Source organism: Artemia franciscana, chromosome 6, assembly GCF_032884065.1.
Source record: "Artemia franciscana chromosome 6, ASM3288406v1, whole genome shotgun sequence".
In the NCBI taxonomy this organism is placed as follows: Eukaryota; Metazoa; Arthropoda; class Branchiopoda; order Anostraca; family Artemiidae; genus Artemia; species Artemia franciscana.
This window is the reverse complement of record NC_088868.1, coordinates 36570587-36594526: the sequence shown is the minus strand read 5'-3', so window position 1 is coordinate 36594526 and position 23940 is coordinate 36570587. Positions and strand designations below refer to the sequence as shown.

The window sequence follows — 23940 nt, the reverse complement described above, 5'->3', positions numbered from 1 at the left end:
TATGAATATCTTTAATCTTCAGAAGTTCAACAGAAATATGGGTGGTAGACTGAAGAACTTTTGCTGCTTTCAGTTGGAGATTATGTAAAGGTGTAAGTACAGATGGAAATGTTGACATCCACACTGACGAGCAGTAGCATAAATAAGGGTAAATAAGAGAGAAATATAATAGACGAAGGATAGAGAAAGGAAAGACTCGCTTCAGCTTTCGAATAATTCCAAGGCCTCGAGAAACCTTTAATCTCATTGACTCAGTATGCCGTTTGAAAGATAGATTTTCATCCAGAAGTATCCCAAGGAATCGAATAAACCGGTCAGCTGGGCGGGATATGGATCCCTTAGATGTTTTAAGCTCTGTCACTGTAGGGCAGCTTTTGCCTATGCGGGAGAATATAAGAAGAAACGATTTTTTTACATTCAAAGCTAACAAATTTGCATCAAACCAACGATATATATTTTCTGCCATCAATTGTAGCTTGAGGATAAGAGATGATTCATCAGGTGCTGCAGCCCCCAGGGTGGTGTCGTCGGCGAATGCAAAGAGTTCTTCATGTTGACCAGGCGTATCCAAGGCTTCAACCACAGCATCTCCTTTCTGGCACAAATGACAACAGAAATCAGATCGTGGGTTGCTAAATAGTCGATAGAGGTCGTTGACATATATGAGGAAAAGGGATGGCCCAAGAACTGAGCCTTGTGGCACTCCATATTCGACTGGAATATGCTCATCAGAAGCTTCAACTGCAATGGATCGGCCAGTTAGGAATGAAGAAAACCAGGACAGAGCTTCTCCACGAACGCCTTGATGCGACAACTTACCAATAAGTATCTCGTGTGTGAGGCTGTCAAAAGCTTTCTTCACATCAAGGAATATTGCCGCAGGTATAAGGCCGAAGTCTAAAGACTGTCGTACAAAATGAAGAAGCATATTACATGCGTGTTCTGTTGAGCACTTCTCCCGAAAACCAAATTGGTGCCGATGAAAAAACTTCTTCGCGTCTAGGAAACTCAGCAAACGCTTTAGCATAGCCTTTTCAAATATTTTAGAAAAGACGGACAGAAGAGATATAGGCCTATAGTTCTCCGGGTCCTCCTGGTCACCTCCTTTAAATAGTGCTATCACTCGTGCCAACTTGAGACGCTGAGGGAATATTCCGAGCTTGAATGACTGGTTAACTAAGTGGCACAGTGGTGTAATAATTGAGGGAAGAATCTGTTTGATTAATTTGGCCGGAATTTGGTCGAATCCAGATGAAGAATTTTTCAATGACGAAATTATTGTTATCAGTTCCTGCTCCGTAACTGACTCAAGAACCATTGACTTTACACAGGAAGGACCGAGGAACTGCTTCCAAGTTCTAGAACTTGAAGAAGGAACCACACCTAACGCCGTTGTTTTCCCAACCTCAGCAAAAAATTTAGTCATCTGATGTCGTACTTGGTCTTCATCCAAGAAAAGCTGATTCTGAACACTAAGTGATTTAGGGAGCTTTCTAGGTCTTGCCGATGGTTGCGTAACTTCCTTAATTACATCCCAAGTTTTCTTAATATTTTTGCCGCAATCCGCAAACCTTCGGGAAAAATATGTAATTTTAGCTTTTCGAATCAGAGTTTTAAGCATTTTCCGGTATAGTTTAAAAGTCTCTAATTTAGCTTCACTTGGTCTGTTCCTATACTCTTTCCAAAGGTTCTGTTTTCTCTTTATTGACTTTAGTATTCCAGCTGTAGTCCATGGGGCTATGGGTGTTGATCTCTTAGAAAGACTTGGTTGGGGTGTTCGGCAATGGTGGATAAATTTCTTCTTTACTGTTTCATAAAAAAAATCAAAAGCCTTATTATAATTTTCTAAGCTCACCCTCTCAGGTATTGTAAACTCCCATGACGTAGTGAATAAATCATCTTTGAGCTTTTCGATGTTTGCTGGTGTATATCGGAATCTTGGTTTATTATCAGGGACTATTCGGCGGGCAGACCGGGGGAGTGGAAGTAAAACTCCTACTGGAAAATGATCCGATGTATCTGATAGTAGCACTTCATTTTTTACAGAATGTATAGATGAGAACACATTGTCAATTAAGGTTGCAGATTGGTTTGAAATTCGTGTAGGGATATTTATACAGGGAGTTAACCCAGACGAGATTACTAGTGCCAGTATATCACAAGCCTGACTCGATGACATATCCATCATGTCAGCGTTAAAATCACCCATTAAAATTATTTCTGCCTTTTCAGACAATACTTTCCCAAGAACAATCTCTAATATTTCCATAAATTGTTTCATTGATCCGCTTGGAGATCTGTATATTTCGCCAATTATTATCTTTTCATTGGAGCTAGTAGCCAATTCTATGAACAGAGATTCAAATACCCGTTCAATGTTTATAGACAGATCATCTCTTCTTACAACTGCCAGATTACTCAATACATAAAATCCTAGCCCCCCCTTTTTTGCTATCTTTCTATTTAGAAATATTGAATTATATCCGGGTATATCCATAAGTAGCTGGTTCTTTTCATTTAAAAAAGTTTCACATAATCCAATAATTCCAGGGCGAGAATTCTTACATATAAGCTGTATATCATCCAGGGAAGAATTCAGCCCTTGAGCATTCAAATGCACAACCCGGAGGACATCCTCCCACCGAGCCCCAACATTCCATAGCCCAAACTCCTCCACAAAATTACTATCAATCATATTATCTAAATTTTCATCAAAATTCATATTCGGTGTTCTTGACCCTAAATGGGTTCGGGCACTGAGAAAAAAAGGGCCACAGAGGAATCAACCCCAGCTAAAGGATACTTATTACCACGATAACTAGCACAAGGGAAGTTTGGAGAAACTGATATAGGAGTAACACAATAAGGTATGACCAAGTTGAAAGAAACGAAACAAAACACGGACCAGCGCCATCTGTTTAGTATATGAATTAAGAGGGGAGGGAGAGTTATTATATGTTGAATTTTGATTATCCAATTTGTCTTTCAGATGCATCCTTTATTTTTTTTTTAATTTATGAATCAAAGGTATGAGTCAACCTTAAATAAATGTTGATGGCTGATTTGAAAACCTTTGAGTAAATCTTGATCACGTTTGAACGAATTTAAGAGTGTCTTGGCTTGATCGTTAAAAGTCAAAATCCCATAAATAATTTAGTATTTTATAATTTCAAGGTAAACTGGGCCCCTCATTCTTGCACTTCTCTTCATGGTCAGCCCTAATGCAGTGAGTCTTAGTACACTCATTTTGACCAATGTGATGCTAGAATTTCCAATCTTTTTCAATTTTAATGTAAAAACAAGTTTCTAATAGAAGATACAAGGCAGACAAAAGTCTTGTACGGTTTCCAAAACAATTCGAGTCTAGATTTTCTGAAATTTTGTAATATGGCTGAAAATTTAACTCGGGACAGCGCCTACATCCTGGCTCGGTTCCAGGAACAGACTCACTTTAAAATAAAGCAAAGCTCAAGCTGCCTCTAATCCCTTTCCAGTTTAAAATTCATAGGAGATTGAAGACGCTGGATAAATTTTCAAGACTTCTGCTAACATTAATTAAAACATGCAGAGTAATTTTAATTGAAACTGACATTGCAATGGGAAATGGGCCAATTGAAACTCGAATTCTAGAAAGTTTCATCGTTTCTGGCAGAAGTTTTCCTTCTGTTGAAAATGGTTTTTATGGTAGAAACAGCAGGTGTTACTTAATAAAGAACAAATCTGGCCCATAATGGCCCGGATTCTGAAAATCGGTATTTTTTTGAAAAAAATTATAATTTTTGCTGATTCAGAAACGGTATCTGTGTTTTGGCTAGTTGTAGTAGTAAAATATTATTTTGTGGAGTAAATTAATATAAAGTTTATAAAATAGTTAGCTGTCATCTGAATTAAATCTAAAAATAAGCTTGTGTTATGTTATAGTAATAAAAATTTAGTATTTTGTAGGCATGGGAAAGACAATGGAGAAAAGTTTAAAGACAGTCAAATTTCGAGTCGCCTTTGGAATTTCATCTCGAGAAATGTTGATGCCAATTTTGGAAATTTCATAGAGAAGATTCAGGTAATAAGTTTAGAGAATCTTCACTTTGGTTTCGATAACATCGCATTACAGAACTGACTCAAACGGTTTTGAGTGTTAAGCCCTTGCACGCAGGTTATTATGATGTCAGAATGACAGTAGGTTTTTATTTTTATAGTTTATTTATTGTGATGATTGCAAAACTGGACTATATCAAAGGTGATCAGTCAAAATTATTTAAGACTAACAAAAGCTTATCTATTGCGCTGGAAGTGGCCTGGAGGAGGGAAGGGGGGTTGAAATAATTTAGATATGTTTGTTTCGTTATAAGGGTGTGCTTAACAGGGGCTTATTCGATTTAAAGTAGAAAGTTATAATGTCTTTTTAAAAACTGAATGGGATTGGAGGTTAACCAGCCAACTCTGATATATATATACTTTTTTTTTTGCAATTGTGCGTGGAAACTAAACTTTATAAGTTCTGTTATGTATGAATTTCTTCAGTAGAAAACTCCGTTCCTTACAAAGTTTAAGCGGTTGGTAGCCCAACCCTTGCTTATGATAATATCTTCTCATATAAAGATATAATTGACTGTTTTCTTCATTTCTGTTCGTTACAAATTTCATTGTTTCTCTCATAGTAACCTTTGCTATTCTTAATTTGACTTACTTTTAATTTTTTTTATTTATTTAACCATAATGGGCTAGTTAATCTACGTCTGAAGGTTGATTCGCTACACGTCTAAATTTCTGTATGTTTTAAGTTTTCTATTACTCCTTACCTTTTTTTGAACTCTATTTTATTAATTATATAATAAATATATAATAGAACTCTTTATTAATACTCTCGAAGAAAGTTGATAGTTTCATAAGCTTAAATTCTTTTTTCGATCGTCTTTACTCGCCTTAAAAAACAAGACAAATGAGATAAATCAGAATATACAAAATGTATGGTAATCAAAATAGTTATATGCGTTATTTGGGCTGCCTCTATCAACATTAGGGTAATATTTGTAGGCATGAGTATATAATCAATCAGAGGTAATATACTCCGAGTTTGCTTGTGGACGATTTTGTTGTTAATTCTGCGGAAGGCGCAGAAAGCCTTCATTCAACTGGAGGTCCCAGGGACTTCTTTATTTCCGGTACCAAGCCGGCTTAAGTGATTTGCGTCTACTTGAGAAGAAGGCTTAGTCGCTCATTTCTATTGGTTAGTCCCAATTACTTTTCGTGATGCCATTAAAATTCTACTGATTTAAATTATATGAAACTTGCAGTTTGGAATTTTACAATGCTAATAAACTTCTATAATTTCAAGTTTTTGGTTAACAAATTCACACGTTTTGTGCCTGACTTTATAGACGTCTTAGAAACTCATATTCCTGGGGTAGACGGATGAAATTAAGTTTTTTTTTTATTTTGGCATGGATGATAAATGCATAGGCAGGGAATAGGACTCGATGACGAAAATCAAACTGCCAAGTCTTGCTCAAGTCGGACAGGGGTTAATAAAAGAATTCTAGTATTATATGTTTCTGTAGAAATGACTTATGGAGATAGTAGTGACTCAAATGAAGTTTACATACAGCTGCTTGGATAAATAAACAGAATCCAGGGTTGAAATATTCTGTTTTTATTAGGAGATGTTCGAAATGGGAATATATTATAGCTTTGGTAAATTTGGCTTTGGAAAGGTAATCAGAAACGATATAAGACTGCTGGAATTTTGCGGTTATAACGGTCTTCTTAAAAGTAGTACATTGTTTGTTCGTAAAATGACACTAAAAGTAACATGGTAATCCCAATATAGTAAGGCAGCCAACCTTTTTCATTTTATTACTGTTATCTGTAGATTGGGAGAATCAGTACAAGAAAGAATGTATAGGGGTGCTGTTTTTATATGAAAAGTAAAAATCATCTTGCAATAGTGTCTGGGGTAAATCTAAAGCTGAAATATGGAAAGGGTGATCACCTTCGAGGAAGTTATGACATTGATAGACTCCAGGATGAGAATTTAAGAGAAACTCTTTAGGGAGAATCAAATATCAAACTGGAGGGTTTGAAATTCTAGAGTGTACAAGATAAGTGGAATAATCTGAGGAAAAATGTTGGTGAAGCTGCTGATGGTTTCTTAGCAAGGATGGTTGGAAATGCAGCTAGGATTAATGGTATAGTCGCCTGTGTTTAGTAGGAAAGAAGAAGGTTTTACAAAAATTATTTGAGTGATAGATTATATGAAAATAAAAGGGAATGTAAGGAAAGTGAAGAGAGCTTGAAAATATAAACTAAGGAGGAATGGAGGCCTTTGATAAAATTATTGAAGTTGTGGAAGATTCAGCCTGAATTGATAACTGCACATTATTATACTGAGCCATAAATATGTAATTAGCCGCAATAAGTATAATTTTACAGTATGTAATAAAATTGACAGGGAACCGTCAGTCTGGACATGTCCCAATTAAAGATTGAATCGGGGCTTCATTTAGTGACAAAGAAAGAGTTAAAGAGAAATATTCAGTACAGTATCAGAATGCTAAACCTGATAAATTACTGTACATTAAAGTGATTAGTGCTATATACGAGAATAACATTTCTGCGGTTCAGGCAGTAAATGAGGTCAACAACTGCTTTCGTATTAAGTAAGGAGTTAAGCAGGATTGTGTTTTATCGCACTTTATATGGACTATTTTAATGGATTTTGTTCTAAGAAGCACAGGAAAGGCAATGGGAGACTACGGAATCCAATGGAAAGGAAAAACTCTCCTGGACTTAGATTATGCTGACGATTTACGCATCCTAGATGAAGATTTGAGCAAATTGAATGAACTCCTAGAGGTTTTGCGAGTTTAGATTGCTAGAATAGGTTTGAAAATAAATGTTAAGAAGACTAACTCACTATGGCTAGGAATAAGCGCAGATGAAAAGGTGACTTGGGGCAACAAAATGATTGGTCAGGTGGACAGCTTCATTTACCTTGCTAGTAAAACACGGTGTGAGCAGCGAAGGTGTTAGAATAGCCGAGGCTCAGGGTGTTTTTCTTCACCAAAAATAGTTTGTAAATCGAGACGTTTGTAAATATATATATATATATAATATATATATATATATATATATATATATATATATATATATATATATATATATATATATATATATATATATATATATGTATATATATATGTATATATATGTATATATATATATGTATATATATATATATATATATGTATATATATATATATATATATATATATATATATATATATATATTATATATGTATATATATATATATATATATATATATGTATATATATATATATGTATATATATATATATATATATATATATATATATATATATATATATATATATATATATATATATATATATATATATATATATATATGTATATATATGATATATATATATGTATATATATATATATGTATATATATATATATATATATATTATATATATATATATATATATATATATATATATATATATGTATATATATAATATATATATATATATATATATATATATATATATGTATATATATATATATATATATATATATATATATATATATATATATAAATATATATATATATATATATAAATGTTTCTTTGTTAGCCAATCATTAAAGAGCATCGCGACAGTCGACCTCTAGTGGACAAACTAGTGGAAGCTGGCAATGCTTGTGATGACATGTTCCGGGCTGAAAGAAGTGATGCCCTTCGCCGTCGGTCAAATGTCACTCCGCTTAAGAGATCGTCTTTAACTGGAAACTGTAAGTAAATTGATTGCTTACTAATTATTAGGTATTCATACGTCAAATTTTAAAATGTCTTAAGGCTGTATCTGACAATTTTAACTTATAAGGTAAAAGTCAAAAACTGGTTTTTCAAAAACTGGGCTCATTCTAACGAAAATTAAAAGTTCTAGTGACCTTTTTAAGTGACCCAAAAAATTAGAGGGTAACCAGGACCCCTCCCACGCCAATTGTTTTCCCAAAGTCAGCAGATCAAAATTTTCAGATTGTTATTTTGTTGAAAACTGAAAACTGAATGAAAAGTTGAAAACTGAATAAATACGTATTTGGGGACGACTTAATCCCCCTCAGTCTCCAGGGGAAGGGCTGCAAGTTTTGAACTTTGTCCATTATTTGCACATAGTTTTGGTTATAGACGAAGCATACTGACGTTTTCAGGGGTTATTTTTTCTGTTTTTTTTGGGGGTGGTGGTGGTGGAGGTAACATGAGAAGATCTTTCAATTGATGAATTTTTCATTGGAGAAGAAAATTTTCATGAAGGGGGGGGGCGCCTGATTTTCCAGCATTTTTAAAAAATCAATGAGAAATTAAATAAAAAAAGCTTTTTCAACTGAAAGTAAGGATTAACATTAAAACTAGGCCCCCTCCTAAGCTCTTTTTTTCCCAAAGTCACCGGCTAAATATTTAAGACAGCCGTTTTGTTCAGCATAGTCGAAAAATCTAGTAAATATGTCTTTGAGGACGTATTAACCCCCACAATTCCTGGGGGAAGGGCTGTAAAAAAACTTTGTCCATTGGTTACATATAGTATTGGTTATTTTGAAGCATACTGAAGTTTTCAGGGGGATAAACAACAAAGAGAGATTAAATTCAAAAAAAAAACCCTCAAATGAGACTGCGGCCACTAGAGAGAAAAGAGATGAACGACTAAAATAACGCGGATATTTCGGCTGTATCTAAACTAGGCGTCCTCTGCACAAGATAAAAAGAATTAACACTGAACAAAAACAAATAAAACCACCACCAATAATAAAAAATTCAATTGTCGCTACAATAGACCTCATCAGACATCATAGTCGATAACTTGGACCATTTTGTTTTGACAGCCGAATTCAGAGTCAACCTGATATCTCAATGTATCATTTCTATAGACAACATTTCAAAATCCTGCTGAAAAGATTGATTACAATGATGAAAGATAATCTCAGAGCTTACCTTATCAACTTTCAGTCATATTACTGCTTACTTCGGCTTTCTTAAAAAAAGGGTTTTGGTTGCAGATATCTAATAAGCAACAATATTGTTTCCAAAACCAAGAAAGAACTTTGGTCTGTACTGCTCTTAAGTAGAGCTTGAAGTTCTGTTCCAATATTGCCACAGCACAATTTGCTTCCGAGACTTTGTAGGTGAAGGAAATCACCAGTAAATGTCAGCTTAAGCAATCTAATCGTTTTTACAAATTGGCCGTGACAACACATGTTCTAGCTGCTACTGCCAAAAGAACATGTAGCAAGCTAAGGTTTGTTAATTATTTGCTAAGAACTGTCATGGTTCATTTATGACTAGATTCACTCGAGTTTTTTGCGAATGAGAAAGACCTCATCGATGCCTCTGACTTGCCTCTTACTCTGATTGACCGAAAAAACATGATTGTTCAGCACTACTCCAGTTTGAACAAGAGGCGAATATAATTTTTGCTGTTTTTTATTACACATTTACGCATGAGGTATTCCGGCTTAGTTTCTGTTTTGTCTCCATAGATAAGTATAAATGATTAAGGGTTAATGTACAATAAATTTTCATGAGTCGTATAATATGACTTTAGAGTTTTTTAAAAGAGGGGATCTCATACCCCGGAGCCTGGATGCTTCGAGTCACCCTTGCGTACAGGAATGTTCTTAGGTCCAAAGCATATTGCATTTTATATTATCTTGCCTATAGATAAAGGGTCTAAAAGTTTGAGAAACTTAACAGACTAGAATTTTGCACTAGTGCTGAAAATAAATCACTGACGCCATCTTGCGTTAGGTGTTTTTATCTTATAATAAACTGCTGCAAAATACCATATTAGACGCTTTACAGTGTTGGGAAGCATAAAAAAAGTAGTACTAAGTCATCAGTAGGCATAGCAGCTCAAAGTTAACCCACCTAAGTTATTCAGATAGCCCTTGCTTTGACATCCTTTTTATAGTTTACATATTCTTTACTGTTTTAAGGCATTAAAAAAAAAAAAAAATTGCCCTGTTTTGGGATAGAACAAATTTCGTTCTTCATACCCAGTAGGCAGGCCCTACTCTAAAATAAAGGTGACCACCAACAGCACTTGAAACCAAGAGGTGTCTGGTTGACAGACTCAGGGTTGCCAACTGGAAACTTTTTAAGTTAAAACGAGACATTTCCTCGTGCCCAGACACAATGGAATTACCTGTTGCAAGGTAAATGAAAACTAGATAAACAGAGCAAAAACTTATCTTTAAGTAAGGGCTGGCTCAGTATTACCCAGTTCTTACAATATATTTTAAGCAGATCCAATTAATCCTTAAAATATGGCTAGACAAAATTGGTTCACAGAAACTTATAGAAGATGTTTATGGGTGACAGCTACGTCTAAAAAATTTGCCCATTAGCCAGTTTTTGACAACTCGATTCTACCAAATTAGTGAAAATAGATAATCAACGATTGTTTTTTTAGTGCTCCCTGAAGGACCATATTTTTTTTTAACCAAAAACATGACGAAAGCAAAATATATCTAGAAATTCTGGTTACGTTTTAGCTATATTTCTGTTCAATGGAATTAAACGAATCTAAATGAAAAAGGCAAAATTTCGTCCTTTAAACTAGACAATTCATGCTAATGGAGTTTAAGTAAGTAAGGAGTGATGTGGCTCAATAGTAACCGAGCCTCTAAGAAACAGAGGCTTGATAACAATAGATACATCAGTGCTAGGCTCCCAAATGAGTGCTAGGCTCTCAAATGATCCCAATAATATTCCGATGAGGCTAGTTAGTGATGCCAGTGATAGTGATACTGAGACATTGGTACCATCGACCAGCACTCCTCAGGCAGTATCTACAGCTAAAAGACCTGCTAGTGCTATTGTCAGCCCAAATGACCTGTATCGACCAGGTACTCGTAATGTAGCACCCAAAGCAAGCCATTCGCCAAGAAAGAAGTTTAATGAAAGACATCGTGGTGGTTTTTCACGTGATTTTTATGACAATAAACACCGAAGTGTGTTAGCGGATATAAATAACCGCAGTCGTGAGTATTATCATGTTGCCTTTTCCCCGACTAGGACTAGTAACGGGCAATCTCAACCAAAGGCTAGTGATGTTAACGTGCTAACAGAAGGCGTAGAAACATAGGATATAGAGATCCATCTACTGAGTCTAGTGTCATGGAACATACAAGGATTACGTGATAAGTTGACCTATTTATATGACGATTTATTTTCGTTTGATGTGATTTCGCGTATTGAAACATGGAACGGTTGTTCTCCTATATCACCTCTCCCCGGGTATTTCGTTGAACACACCGTGCGTAATGTAGCAAGAAATAATAGACATTATGGTGGCATTTTGGTTTTGGTTAAAGTATCTGCTATTGAAGGTTATGAGAGAATTAGTAGTAGATCTTAAAATTTGCTTAGGAATAGTAGATCTTAGGAATAGATTTTAGGAGTCTGGAAAACGGGACGAAGGTTCCCTTTTTTCTTAGCTTCCTGATTTATCTTTCAAACTCTAATGGGTAAATAATGGGAACACAATGCAAATTGTATTAGATGGTATTTGATGAGATATCTGAAGTTCCCTTTTGCAAGATTAAGCCATGTCATCACTTCAACCAAAAAGTCTTCTTAGTGTGTCAGTGAAATATACAGTCCTGAAGACTGCATAATACTTTCAGTGTCAGAGTCTAATTAATGATAATGAGTCATTGACTCATTATCAGTCAATGATAATTGACTTTTGAGTCATTTAAACTGCCTGACATTTTTATTTTTGTTGGTTTAGATATGCATTGCTTGGGTTGGCATTAAATCTCAGCTTGATCTTAGTAGACTAATAAATTCGCCCAAGTAGCTATTGACATCAAATCCTTACGTACCTAAACCTTCTATCATTGTTGCAGTGCTATCTGTAATTCAGTTTGTTTAGTAATAGACGATCTTCAGTCCATAGCACCTTGAGAAAGTTTATAAAAATAATGCTAAAAAAGCTCAGTTTAAAAAAATATCCAGGAGTAGTAACTGTTCCTCAGAGCAGTAACTTTGGGTGGTTCAAGTAGATTGAAATTAAGCTGGTCTGGTTTCCTACCAAACAACTTCTTATTCTCAGAATATAATTTCCTTGGTGCGCTATTGGCCAATTTATGACTTCCGATAAAATCGGCTTGATGTACGAATTTCTTTCTTAATTTTCATATTCTGTTAGCTTCAGCAATTTATATTTCCTGAAAACTTGAATTTCTTTCTAAGTAGTGCTTAGGTGGATGGATTCATGTTATATGATGTAAAAAGGTTATATGAATAACAGAATTTAATAAACTGTGAATAACTTTTCAAGGGTAGGGATCCCTGGTCTGGGGACTGTTCTTCTGTAACAGCTATAACTTCTATTTGGTTTAATTCCGATAACGTCTCAAGTTCCACATGCCTTTGAAAATACAGACTTCAGCGTTGGTATTAAGGATTTTAAAGAATTTGAAACGATCTGAGAAACTTGACCCTAAATGGGTTCGGGCACTGAGAAAAAAAGGGCCACAGAGGAATCAACCCCAGTTAAAGCATACTTATTACCACGATAACTAGTACAAGGGAAGTTTGGAGAAACTGATACAGGAGTAACACAATAAGGTATGACCAAATTGAAAGAAACGAAACAAAACACGGACCAGCGCCATCTGTTTAGTATATGAATTAAGAGGGGAGGAAGAGTTGATATCTGTTGAATTTTGATTATCCAATTTGTCTTTCAGATGCATCCTTTATTATTTTTTTTTTTGAATTTATGAATCAAAGGTATGAGTCAACCTTAAATAAATGTTGATGGCTGATTTGAAAACCTTTGAGTAAATCTTGATCACGTTTGAACGAATTTAAGAGTGTCGTGGGCTTGATGGTTAAAATTCAAAATCCCATAAATGATTTGGTATTTTATAATTTCAAGGTAAACTGGGCCCCTCATTCTTGCACCTCTCATTCTTTGGCTGTATATTTATTTGAAATGTGGGAAGCAACTAATTTTGGGTGTAGTGTATATACCTCCATTGAATAGTTCGTATAATCGAGAAAATACTTGGGTAATTTTAGGAGAAGAATTTCCGTTAATACAAGAAAGTTATAGAGATCTTGAGTGTGTGTTAATTGGGGATTTCAATGCTTATACCGGCCTGGTGGCTGAGATCCCAGATGTGTTGATCCCAGATTTAGGTGATTTTGTCCCAATTTGTTGTAGAATACCACGAAGCAGCAAGGATGAAAAAGAAAAATAATTGTATGGGGAAGAAAGCTCCTGGCGTTTTGTGGGGAACATGGTCTGATGATTGCGAATGGTAGGTTTGGGAATGATAAGGGTAGGGGCCAGTTCACTGGCCTTTCGGGTCCAACTCCAAGTGTTGTAGATTATGTGCTAATTAATACGATATTTGTACCTGAATCAATAAATATGGGAGTATTAGATTTAGTTGGATCTGATCATAGAGCTATTATGCTTAGTCGAAGATAGTGCACTTTAACCCGCTAAAAAGTGATATTATGGAGCCAAATGTTCCATTCCCTCTAGCAAACAGTATCAAGATCCTTGGAGTTACTTTTTCAATGACTTCAGCTTTGCCACACATGTTGAAAATGTGGTTAAAAGTGCAAACGCTAGTCTACAGACTTTAAACGGTATGCGTAGGTTCAGTGCAAACACAGAGAGTATTAAGTATGAATACATAGCGTATGTCCGTTCCATTCTGGAATATGCGTGTCCTGTTTGGGTGCCTTCAGCACTGAGAACAGTGTATCTTTGTCAGGAGCTTGAATCGGTTCAGAAGCGAGCGGTATCGATCATCTTGGGCCGCCGTGACATCCCCTATGAAAAGGCTCTGGAAGTGCTAAGACTGCCGTCACTCCAAAACCGGTACGAAACTCTGATAATGAGTTTCGGAAAGTACTTGCTTTCTAAATCTCAGCACTGTAACATTCTACCTGATCAACCTCTACCATCAAGAAGGAGGAAGCAAGATAAGTTAGTTCCCGTTAAAGCAAGAACAAACCGATATGGTAATTCTTTCGTCCCGGTTTTCGTCAAAATGTATAATAAGAGTTAATATTTATAGTTTTATTTATATTTACAAGTGTAGCTTGATTTTGTATATGTTGTAAAAAAAACACAAATCAGCGACAGCTGTCAAGTTTTTGCTATTAAACCTGTCTACTACTACATGCTTGAGGTGAAGATTGGGCAGTTTGTGGACCACGGTTCACGAGTAAGAAATTTCTACAATGCGGATTATAGAAAAATAGGTATAGAAAAACGAATTAGAAATGATTTAACAGATAAAGATATTGAGGCATTTAAAAGGGAGCTCTTGGAGTCGCATGTAAAAAATAAGTTGAAAGCGTTAGAAGACAATGAAAAAGATGCACATAGTGTAATTATGCTGTTAAATGAAATAATGGACAGTTGTGCAGAATCATGTGGCCTGACTAAAAAATTAAAAAAGAATGAGGGATATTTTGATTTGGATTGCAAGTTAATGAAAGAAGAGGTAAAATATTTATTAAATCGTTTGAATGAATTTGATAGCGCGGAAGATCAAAGTCTGAGATTGGCTAAATATAAAGATTAAAGAAGAGAATATAAAAGTTTAATAAAAAAAAAAAAAAAAAAGACTACGAGAATAAGAAGAAACTGGACATTGCTGATGATTTTAGAAATAAAGATTTTAAAAAGTTGGGGGCTATATAAAGAATGATAGTGGAAAGGGAAATGTTAATACCCAGGTTGTTCCAGAAGCTGATTCATGGTCTGATTACCTAAATAATTTGGAAGGTGATTGTGTAGATCTTCAGGAGGTAGCGCATTTTTGTGCTACCTCCTGAAAAATCCTGAAGGGAGGATTTTTGAGTGATTGGTACAATTATTAGAGCTCAGCCTTTCAGCTGAAAGTATGCTAAAGACAGCTGAATCTTCTGCAAAAAATTTTACTGATGGTTTTTCAATGAGGGTGAGCCAGATTTACCGGCATTATTTTATAGATAATCAGAAATTAAATTCAGAAAATAATTTTTTCAACTGAAACTAGAGTAACATTAAAGTTCAAAACAAAGATGGTTTTATTAGAATATTCAGCTTTTTCAAAAATGATCGAAATTTTAGTATGAAGAGAAATGGTACTGTTCAGGGGGGGTGTGTGTTGCTTTATACATTGAATAATTGATGTTCGTTTTGAGTTTTAGTGTTGCTCCTCACATTCAGTTGAAAAAAACCCTGTTTTTTCCTTTATTTAGACGTTGAATCCAAGTGTGAAATTTTGTTTAAATGTTTGGAGGAATCCTTGGAGTGGAGGCGATGATTTAATTTGTTAAGTGCACTTTTGTAATAACTGCACTTTATTGGAGCCCCCATTGAGCTGTCAACATCTATTCATGTATATTTTGTGAACCAGTTAAAGGGGACTGTTAAATTAAAAACAATTTTATAACCTTTCAGTCGAGGAAAAGTCTCACCTCACATTAAAAAGAGTCCAAAAGTGACAAAGAAATCGAACCGAACTGAACTGATGAATTTACAAACTAGAATAAACTCGACTTTGAAACTAAACTAACATCACTTACAGCATCTATCAATGGAAGGCAATGAAGCTCTGCAACCTATATAAGACGGTTGCAATCCTTTTACTCAAATGAAAAGATTCTTTTAATGACATATTTTGTCTCTCTTTTAGGAATATAAATAAACCAGCCAGTTTAAGCTCAGAAAGACTATCTGAGCAGCTTCGGGAACAACGTCTATCAGCTGACATATCCTCTCACCTTCCTTCTTTTGAAAGCGTGAATTTATCTCCAGTCTAGAAAACGCCCGAATAACCAGAAAAATTGATACACGAATTGAAGACTAAATTCAAGATTTGAGAAGCTACAAGATAAAGCAGGGAAGAGGTCGGTGTTCTTGGAAGAGGTTTCTGTTTCCCTTGAAGCTTATGTAAAGGCTCAAACCAAATGTGAGGAGTGGTATGGAAAGGTAAGTCATTTTGCAGAGGTATCATATGCTAACACAATACTTTAGTAACTGCAAACCTGATGGTGCTGGACTAGAATAAGGTCAATACAAAAATACGATTATTAGAAATTTATGAACTGCAGAAACAGAATGGCTGGCTCTTGTCAAAATTAGAAGATTACAAAATTGATCACTCAATATGGCATCTGATTCATATATGTCTGAAATCCAGCTTATATGAAATTCTAAATGTCATAGCACCTTCCTTTTGACAGACATTTATTTTATTTTTATTTATTAATTATTTTTTGTTATTATTATTATAAGTACATACAACTGAAAAAAGGATCATTTTAATAAACAGTAATAAAAGATTATACAAATATGAAGAGTTTAATCACGAAGGTCTCGAATCTACTAATTCAGTGCCTTAGAATATACTAATTTTTTTTGCTAATATTTTTTGGCGAATTTTTCGAAAGTGAAAAAAAAAGCTTAGTCACAAAAAGGCTTTTTTTTTAAATTTTGATAACATCTTTTAATTTTGTTTGAGTTGTAAAAATAAACTAATGGATTATATAAAGACATAAATTGGCGTTGTTTTTGTTTGGTTCGTTGAGTTAATTGCTGGTTCGCGAAAACAGACATTTGGGAGAATTGAGGGGGGGGCGAACCTAAAATCTTGGAGCACGCTTAGAGTGGAGGGATCGCGATGAAACTTGGTGGGAAAAGTAAGTACAATTCCTAGATGTCTGATTGACATAACTGGGACGGATCCGATCTCTTAGAGGGAGTGGGGGGGGGGGGGGGTAGTTCTGAAAAATTAGAAAAATGAGGTATTTTCAATTTACGAAGGTGTGATCGGATCTTAATGAAATTTGATGTTTGGAAGGCTATCATGTCTCAAAGCTCTTTTATTAAATTTCAACTTTGTTCGGCGGAGGCGAGGTTAGGGGGGTGGGGGTGCAACCTAAACTCTTGGAAAATGCTTAGAGTGAAGGGATTGGGATGAAACCTGGTGATAGAAATAAGCACAAGTCCTAAATACGGGATTGACATAACCGGAACGGATCTGCTATCTTTGGGGGAGTTGGGGGGGGGATTAATTCTAAAAATTAGAAAAAATGAGGTATTTTTAACTTGCGAAAGAGTGATAATATCTTAATGAAATTTCACATTTAGAAGGACCTTGAAACTTAGATCTCTTATTTTTATCCTTACCGGTTCCAGTGTCATTAGGGGGGGGGGGACCGAAAATCTTGGAAAACGCTTAAAGTGGAGAGTTCAGGATGAAACTTGGTGGAAAGAATAAGCACAAGTCCAATATAGGTGACTGAAATAACCGGACCGGATCTGCTGTCTTTGCTGGAGTTGGGGGGGGGGAAGTAATTCGGAAAAATTAGAAAAAATGAGGTATTTTTAACTTCCGAACGGGTGATCAGATATTAATGAAGTTTGTTATCTCGAACGATCTTGTGCTTTATAACTCTCATTTTAACTCCCGACCATATCCGGTGACATTGAAGTGAGTTGGATTGGAAGCCGGAATTCTTGGAAAACGTGAAATCGAGGTATCTTACGAATGGGTGATCGGATCTCAATGAAACTTGATATATAGAAGAATGTTATGTCTCAGATGCACCATTTTCAATTCGAATAGGATCCGGGGACATAGAGGGTTGGAGGTGGGAAACAGAAATCTTAGAAACCGGAAGTCTTGGAAAATGCTTAGAGTGGAGATATCAGGATGAAACTTGATGGGAAGAATAAGCAGAAGCTATAGATGCGAGATTGACATAATCGGTATGGATCCGTTCTCTTTGGGGGAGCTAGGAGCTATTAATTTGGAAAAGTTAGAAAAAACGAGGTATTTTTTATGGGTGACCGGATCTTAATGAAATTTGATATTTAGAAGGAACTCATGTCTCAAAGCTCTTATTTCAAATCCCGACCAGATCTGTTGATATAGGGGGGAGCTGGAGGTGGAAACCAGAAATCTTGGAAAATGCTTATAAATGTTGTAGATACGCGACTGATGTAACCGGACTGGATCTGCTCTCTTTGGGGGAGTTAGATGGTGGGGTAATCTGAACGTGCTAGGACGATGAAAATGGGTAGGGGTGTCAGGGATCTGCACAGATTGACTTGATAAAGTTGTTTTCCCCGATTCGAGCGTCTGGGGGGCTGAAGGGAGAGGAAAAATTAGAAAAATTGAGGTATTTTTAACTTGCGAGTGGTTGATCGTCTATGAATGAATTTTGATATTTAGAAGAACCTCGTGACTCAGAGCTCTTGTTTTAAATCCTGACCGGCATTAAGCCTCTGATTTTCCTTTTAAAGCAATCTATTGATTGTTAGAATTTTACTAGAGCTCATAACATATGAGCTCTTGGCTCTTCCTACCTCATCACACATGCCATATGAGCTTTTAGCACCTGTTATTAATGTAAGTTTGGTAATTTTTTAAGGATGAGTACGACACTGGCGGAGTATGCTATAAATAGTTTTCTGTTTGTTTGCATCCTCAATTTCTATTCTCTCATTTTTGATCATTAGATTGACCAGAAAACCTTTCATCATTAGCAAGTTTTTCACACTAGGCTAGTGTGAAAATCCATAAAACCATTAAAATTATCGTCAAAAGTCATCACAACCATCATAAGCGAATTAAGCAAAAAACAAAAAAACTAAAGCGAAGATGGGGATTCAAGTTCTGATCGAGCGTGAACGCCTTTCCAAAAGAGATTAGTAATTTATTTTCAATATTTATTAGCTGGCCATTCCAATATTTTGTTGCTGTTTTAATAAATTGTTTCTTAATACAACTAAAGAGTATGCAACGTAAAATTGTAGAGTTCAAGTAAAGCCTCAAGGTTATGCTTCTACGAAAGGTCCTACTGTGTGGTGTGAAGGGACCATATGAAGCTTCTCTTCTTGCGCCACTGTTCGGCACGATAGTAAAACAGACGCATAGACACAGAGTTCGCTCTCAGTACTCGAAGGAGGAAACGGCTTCGGAAACTTATGTGAAGTATCATCAGTTTCAAGGTGCAATAAACATTGCACCTTGGGACGATTATGTGAAGTAGCATCAGCTTGAAGATGCACTGACAATGCACCTTGCGAAGATTACGTGAAGTAGAATGAGTAATGATACACTGAAACATCCTTCTGGAAATTAAGGTAAATTTGCTATTTTCTGCCGTAGTATGCTTCACACAGCTCGAGGTCCTGGTAAAAAAAAAAAAAAAAAAGAAAAAAAGGAAAGAAAGGATAGCCAAACGGAGAAAACTTACAATTCATACCAGATGTTTTTGCAAGATTGATTAGATAAGAGAGAGACCCCACCTGATGCTGGGCATAAAAAGAGCGTAAAAGAATTGTTAAGTTGTCCCAACATTATGGAATTACTTTGTCTTTCTAAAGTCCCTCTTTCTTTGAAGTTCGACTCAAGAACAGTCACTGGGAATATCTTCAATTTATTTTTGAAGTTAGTTTATTATCTGATGCCCTATTTTGAACAGTGTAACTGACTTCGACCCTTTTTTTACTTTTCACTTAAACGTTTAAATTTTTTTCTTTTTTTTACTTTGCTGTTTTTCGGCTTTCTGTTTTCTAACTTTAAAAACACGATTCTTACTGTTTTCCGACTGACTTGACAATGGGCAATTGTGATAACTTCTACTTAATTGTTTTATATTATTTCCTTTAGTGTGTCGTCAGTCACAAGTCTTGAGGAGTCCTAAACTAGGTCAGTCGTTTTTTAATGGTGGATCTAATGCTTGGCGAATATCAGACTTTTTCAATACGACTACTATGCAGGAAGGTAGGATGTATATTCAGGGTGGGAGAAGTCTCAATTTTTTCTACTAATCCAATCGCTAACATATTTGAAGTACCATGGACAGTGAAAATCAACTGAATGTTTGAATTGGTCCAGTTGAAATTTAATTATATAGGTATATATGAAACATGCATATGTATAAAAAAAGAAAAAAAAATCGGTAATTGGATTTTGTAAAAAAAACCTTCATATTCAGTTTTTCTAGTAGCGGTTGCCAGATTAAAATAATCATTTGTAAAAAATGAGCTAAAAACATAGAGCAACTAATATATTAAAATAATGTAGCTTTCCTTTGAAGGAAGGGTAAAGAGCGTTTTCATACTTAATGTTTATCATCCCTGTTTCGATTTCCCATGTAAAATTTCTCGAAGCTTGTATTTCTTCGTATTTCACCGTTAGATTAAGATAGAGATGCCATTCGATAGCGAAGACTGTGTTCTTGAAAATGTCTATTTGATTTTTTTTTCATCATTTCTTATAATCTTGCAAAAACTCTGTAAGTACTTTGAAAAATTAGGGTCTCATTAAAAATCTTGCATTTCTTTATTTTCGATCAAAATAAAAAATATGTACACCGTTGCATTCAGCGCTTTCTGATCTATTTACTTACGAGGTTAAAATTACAGTATTGCTTGAATTTGTCTTTGAAAAAGCAGTTTCAGGTTCTATAAAAAACAGATAATCAAGAATATTCAAATTATCTCAGAGGGCAGACAGGTGGTGAATTTTGGTTTATCGTCAGGAGATTCAATACAGTGGGTGGTTTTGGGGAGAGAACAAATATGATTGGGTGCATAAAAATTACATTTTTTGAGTTTTGGTTAGCATTGAGCTGGGTCGCTCCTTACTACAGTTCGTTGCCACAAACTGTTTGATTATTATATTTTTTTTTACATAATACTTGTTAATGTTCTACTTGTATTCGTATTCTTCCCCCTTTTCTGGACGTAAAGCCTTTATGGATTAGTGAATTATGTCGTGTTGATGATATTTGTAGTTTTTTACTTGAAAATATATTTAATATTATTCTAAAATTTGAGAAACAGAAGTAGAATCTGTTTTTGTTACTTACCATTGGCCATTTAGTAGGCAAGAAAAATCTGCCTATGAGTATTAGAAGTGGGGAAGTATTGGAATATATGTAATTTTCCGAGAAGAAATTATAAGTTTCAGAGAAAAAAATTCTCTTGCCATTATCCGTCTTAAGACCACTGACAACAATGAAAAAAACTAACTTAAGTTTTTGTACAGATTCTTTTTATCAAAATTTTCTGATCAGATTAACCCATCGGGTTGTTTTCCCGTCGGTAAAAATATAAAATTCTCTTGTTATGTCTTTAGCTAAGAATGAATTTCATTGTTTGATTTAGGCCCGCCTTACATTTTAATCTTGACTAATAAGGAAAATGGAGTGAAATTTTAAAAAATTGGAGCAGCACATCTTAGCGGAACTCATTAGTTTTGTGCAAGAGGAATTAAATATCTTAAGGAATTATTGTGCTTTTAATTAATGTGGCAACGCTGACAGAAATGTGGTTCTGTTCTATAACTTTAATAATTTTGAAACAACCGTAAGTAAAATCTTAAAAAACATGCTGTTTTGAGGTTCGAATATACCTAAGACTTGCTCCGATTTGCCCAAAAGTGTGTTTTCTTTTGAGTGTCCTTGATGCTTCAATTTTAATATAAACTCAATTTGGATGAGACAGATTTTCTTGCCATTCTATATATATATATATATATATATATATATATATATATATATATATATATATATATATATATATATATATATATATATATATATATATATATATATATATATATATATATATATATATATGTATATATATATATATATGTATATATATATATATATATATATATATATATATATATATATATATATATATATATATATATATATATATATATATATATATATATATATATATATATATATATATATATATATATATATATATATATTTACCAAACAATAAAAACAGTAAAGACAAATAATGCAGAGGCAACAACCCAATATATAAACAAATATAAACAAATATAAACAAATATATATATATATATATATATATATATATATATATATATATATATATATATATATATATATATATATATTTACCAAACAATAAAAACAGTAAAGACAAATAATGCAGAGGCAACAACCCAACACAAGGGCTCATCAGGAGAATACACATTTGTCTATAGGGTTTCGGCACTTTAAATTCTCTACCCAGTCAAGTGGTGTGTCTACCATAAAATACCTATGGTATCCCCGTGTTAGGTATCCCCTCCGAAATATATGCTTATGAAAAAAAAACAAACAACAAGCAAATGTAGAACAACCAAGCAACACCAAAACAAGCTTATCCTGTTAATATATTCCTTTGCTTAGCAGCAGTAGGTAAACTAAATGTGATAAATTTTACCAAATCACAAATATTAACTCTTTGCGAAAAACCTGAACGAACTAAAACAATTATAGATTTCATCATTATCATGTGGCTATTTTGAAAAATCCGCTCTTTTAGACACACAATTCCCAAAATAGATGGCGCTGCATCAACTTTTTGCGAACCGGTTTGTTATTAGTAGCATTTGCTTGCTCTACATTTATAATGCTAAGAATAGGAGAGTACTATATATATATATATATATATATATATATATATATATATATATATATATATATATATATATATATATATATATATATATATATATTCATATATATTGGAAATAGGTTTTCTAAAATAACAATCTTTATTTTGAGGTTCTTGGAAAGATTGTGTTGTAAATGATAACGCTTAAAGTTTGTGACGCTTAAAGAATATAACGCTTAAAATTTGGCTTTTTGTCCTCTAATGATGTAACTCATTATGTTATATGTAATTCCAGATAGTATAATTCCATCTTAACTCAACGACACTATCAATCGTTACACTGCCGTCGGTACGAAGGTGTCTGATCGCCAAACAGATTGAGACTTAATGAATGATGAAGCGGAAAAACATTCAGAAGGCTCGAAGTCTCTAGTCTGCACTCTAGATAGGCTAGAAAGGCAAATGCCCTAAGATATGTACCTGACACAAAGCAAAGATGATGCCGACGAACTTGTTAAAAATATAAAGGTACTTTTTTAGATCATCCAATACATCTTTTTCTGAGAGTATTTTTTTAGGCTGAAGCGGCTATAATAGCGTGAACTAGTGCAAAAATCTTTAGAACAACAAAATAGAAGCTTCATCCAAAAAAAGAAAACTGAAGGACTGTACAGTTTTTCTTAGTTTTTATGGCACTTGGTATTTACCAAGTAACATATAGCGATCGCAAATTTTGTCGGTCTGTCTGTGTGTCCAGGTTTTCCAAGTTTAGGCACTTTCAAATAAGCCACGACTATGAAATCTGGCAGGCGTATTAGGGACCAGACCAGATTACATTTGAAATACTTGTTTCCCCGATTCGATCATCCGGGGGAAGTGGGGGGACGGTTAATTTGAAAAAGTTAGAAAAAAAGAGGTATTTTTAACTTACGAACGGGTGACCGGATCTTAATGAAATTTGATATTTAGAAGGATATTTGTATCAGAGTTCTTATTTTAAATCCTGGCTTGATCCGGTGACATTAGGGGGAGTTGGAGGTGGAAACATAAAATCTTGGAAAACGCTTAGAGCTGAGGGATCGGAATGAAACTTGGTGGGAAAAATAAGTGCATGTCCTAGACACGTGTTGGACATAACTGGAACGGATCCGCTCTCTTTGAGGGAGTTTGGGGGGAGGGTTAATTCTGAAGATTTAGAAAAAAATGAGGTATTTTCAACGTACGAAGGAACGATCGGATCTTAATGAAATTTCATATTTAGAAGTATCTCATAACTAAGATCTCTTTTAAATCCCTACGCGATCCAGTGTCATTAGTGGTAGCTAGGGGGTGGGGGGACCGGAAATTTTGGTAAACGCTTTGAGTTGAGAGATCAGGTTGGAACTTAGTAGGAAGAATAAGCATAAGTCCTAGATACGTGATTGAAATAACCGGACCGAATCTGGTCTTTTTTGAGGAGTT

At 34.5% G+C, this 23940-nt stretch overlaps 1 long non-coding RNA gene across 1 annotated transcript in view; it reads left to right on the top strand.

Moving 5' to 3' along the window:
* Positions 1-23356, top strand: part of LOC136027869 (uncharacterized) — a 28857-nt gene extending 5501 nt beyond the window's left edge. Inside the window, exons 2-5 of the long non-coding RNA XR_010617681.1 lie at positions 3946-4060; positions 7657-7813; positions 15734-16029; positions 22775-23356. This is a non-coding gene — a long non-coding RNA (uncharacterized LOC136027869). The remainder of the gene's footprint in view (positions 1-3945; positions 4061-7656; positions 7814-15733; positions 16030-22774) is intronic.
* The last annotated feature ends 584 nt before the right edge of the window (positions 23357-23940 follow it).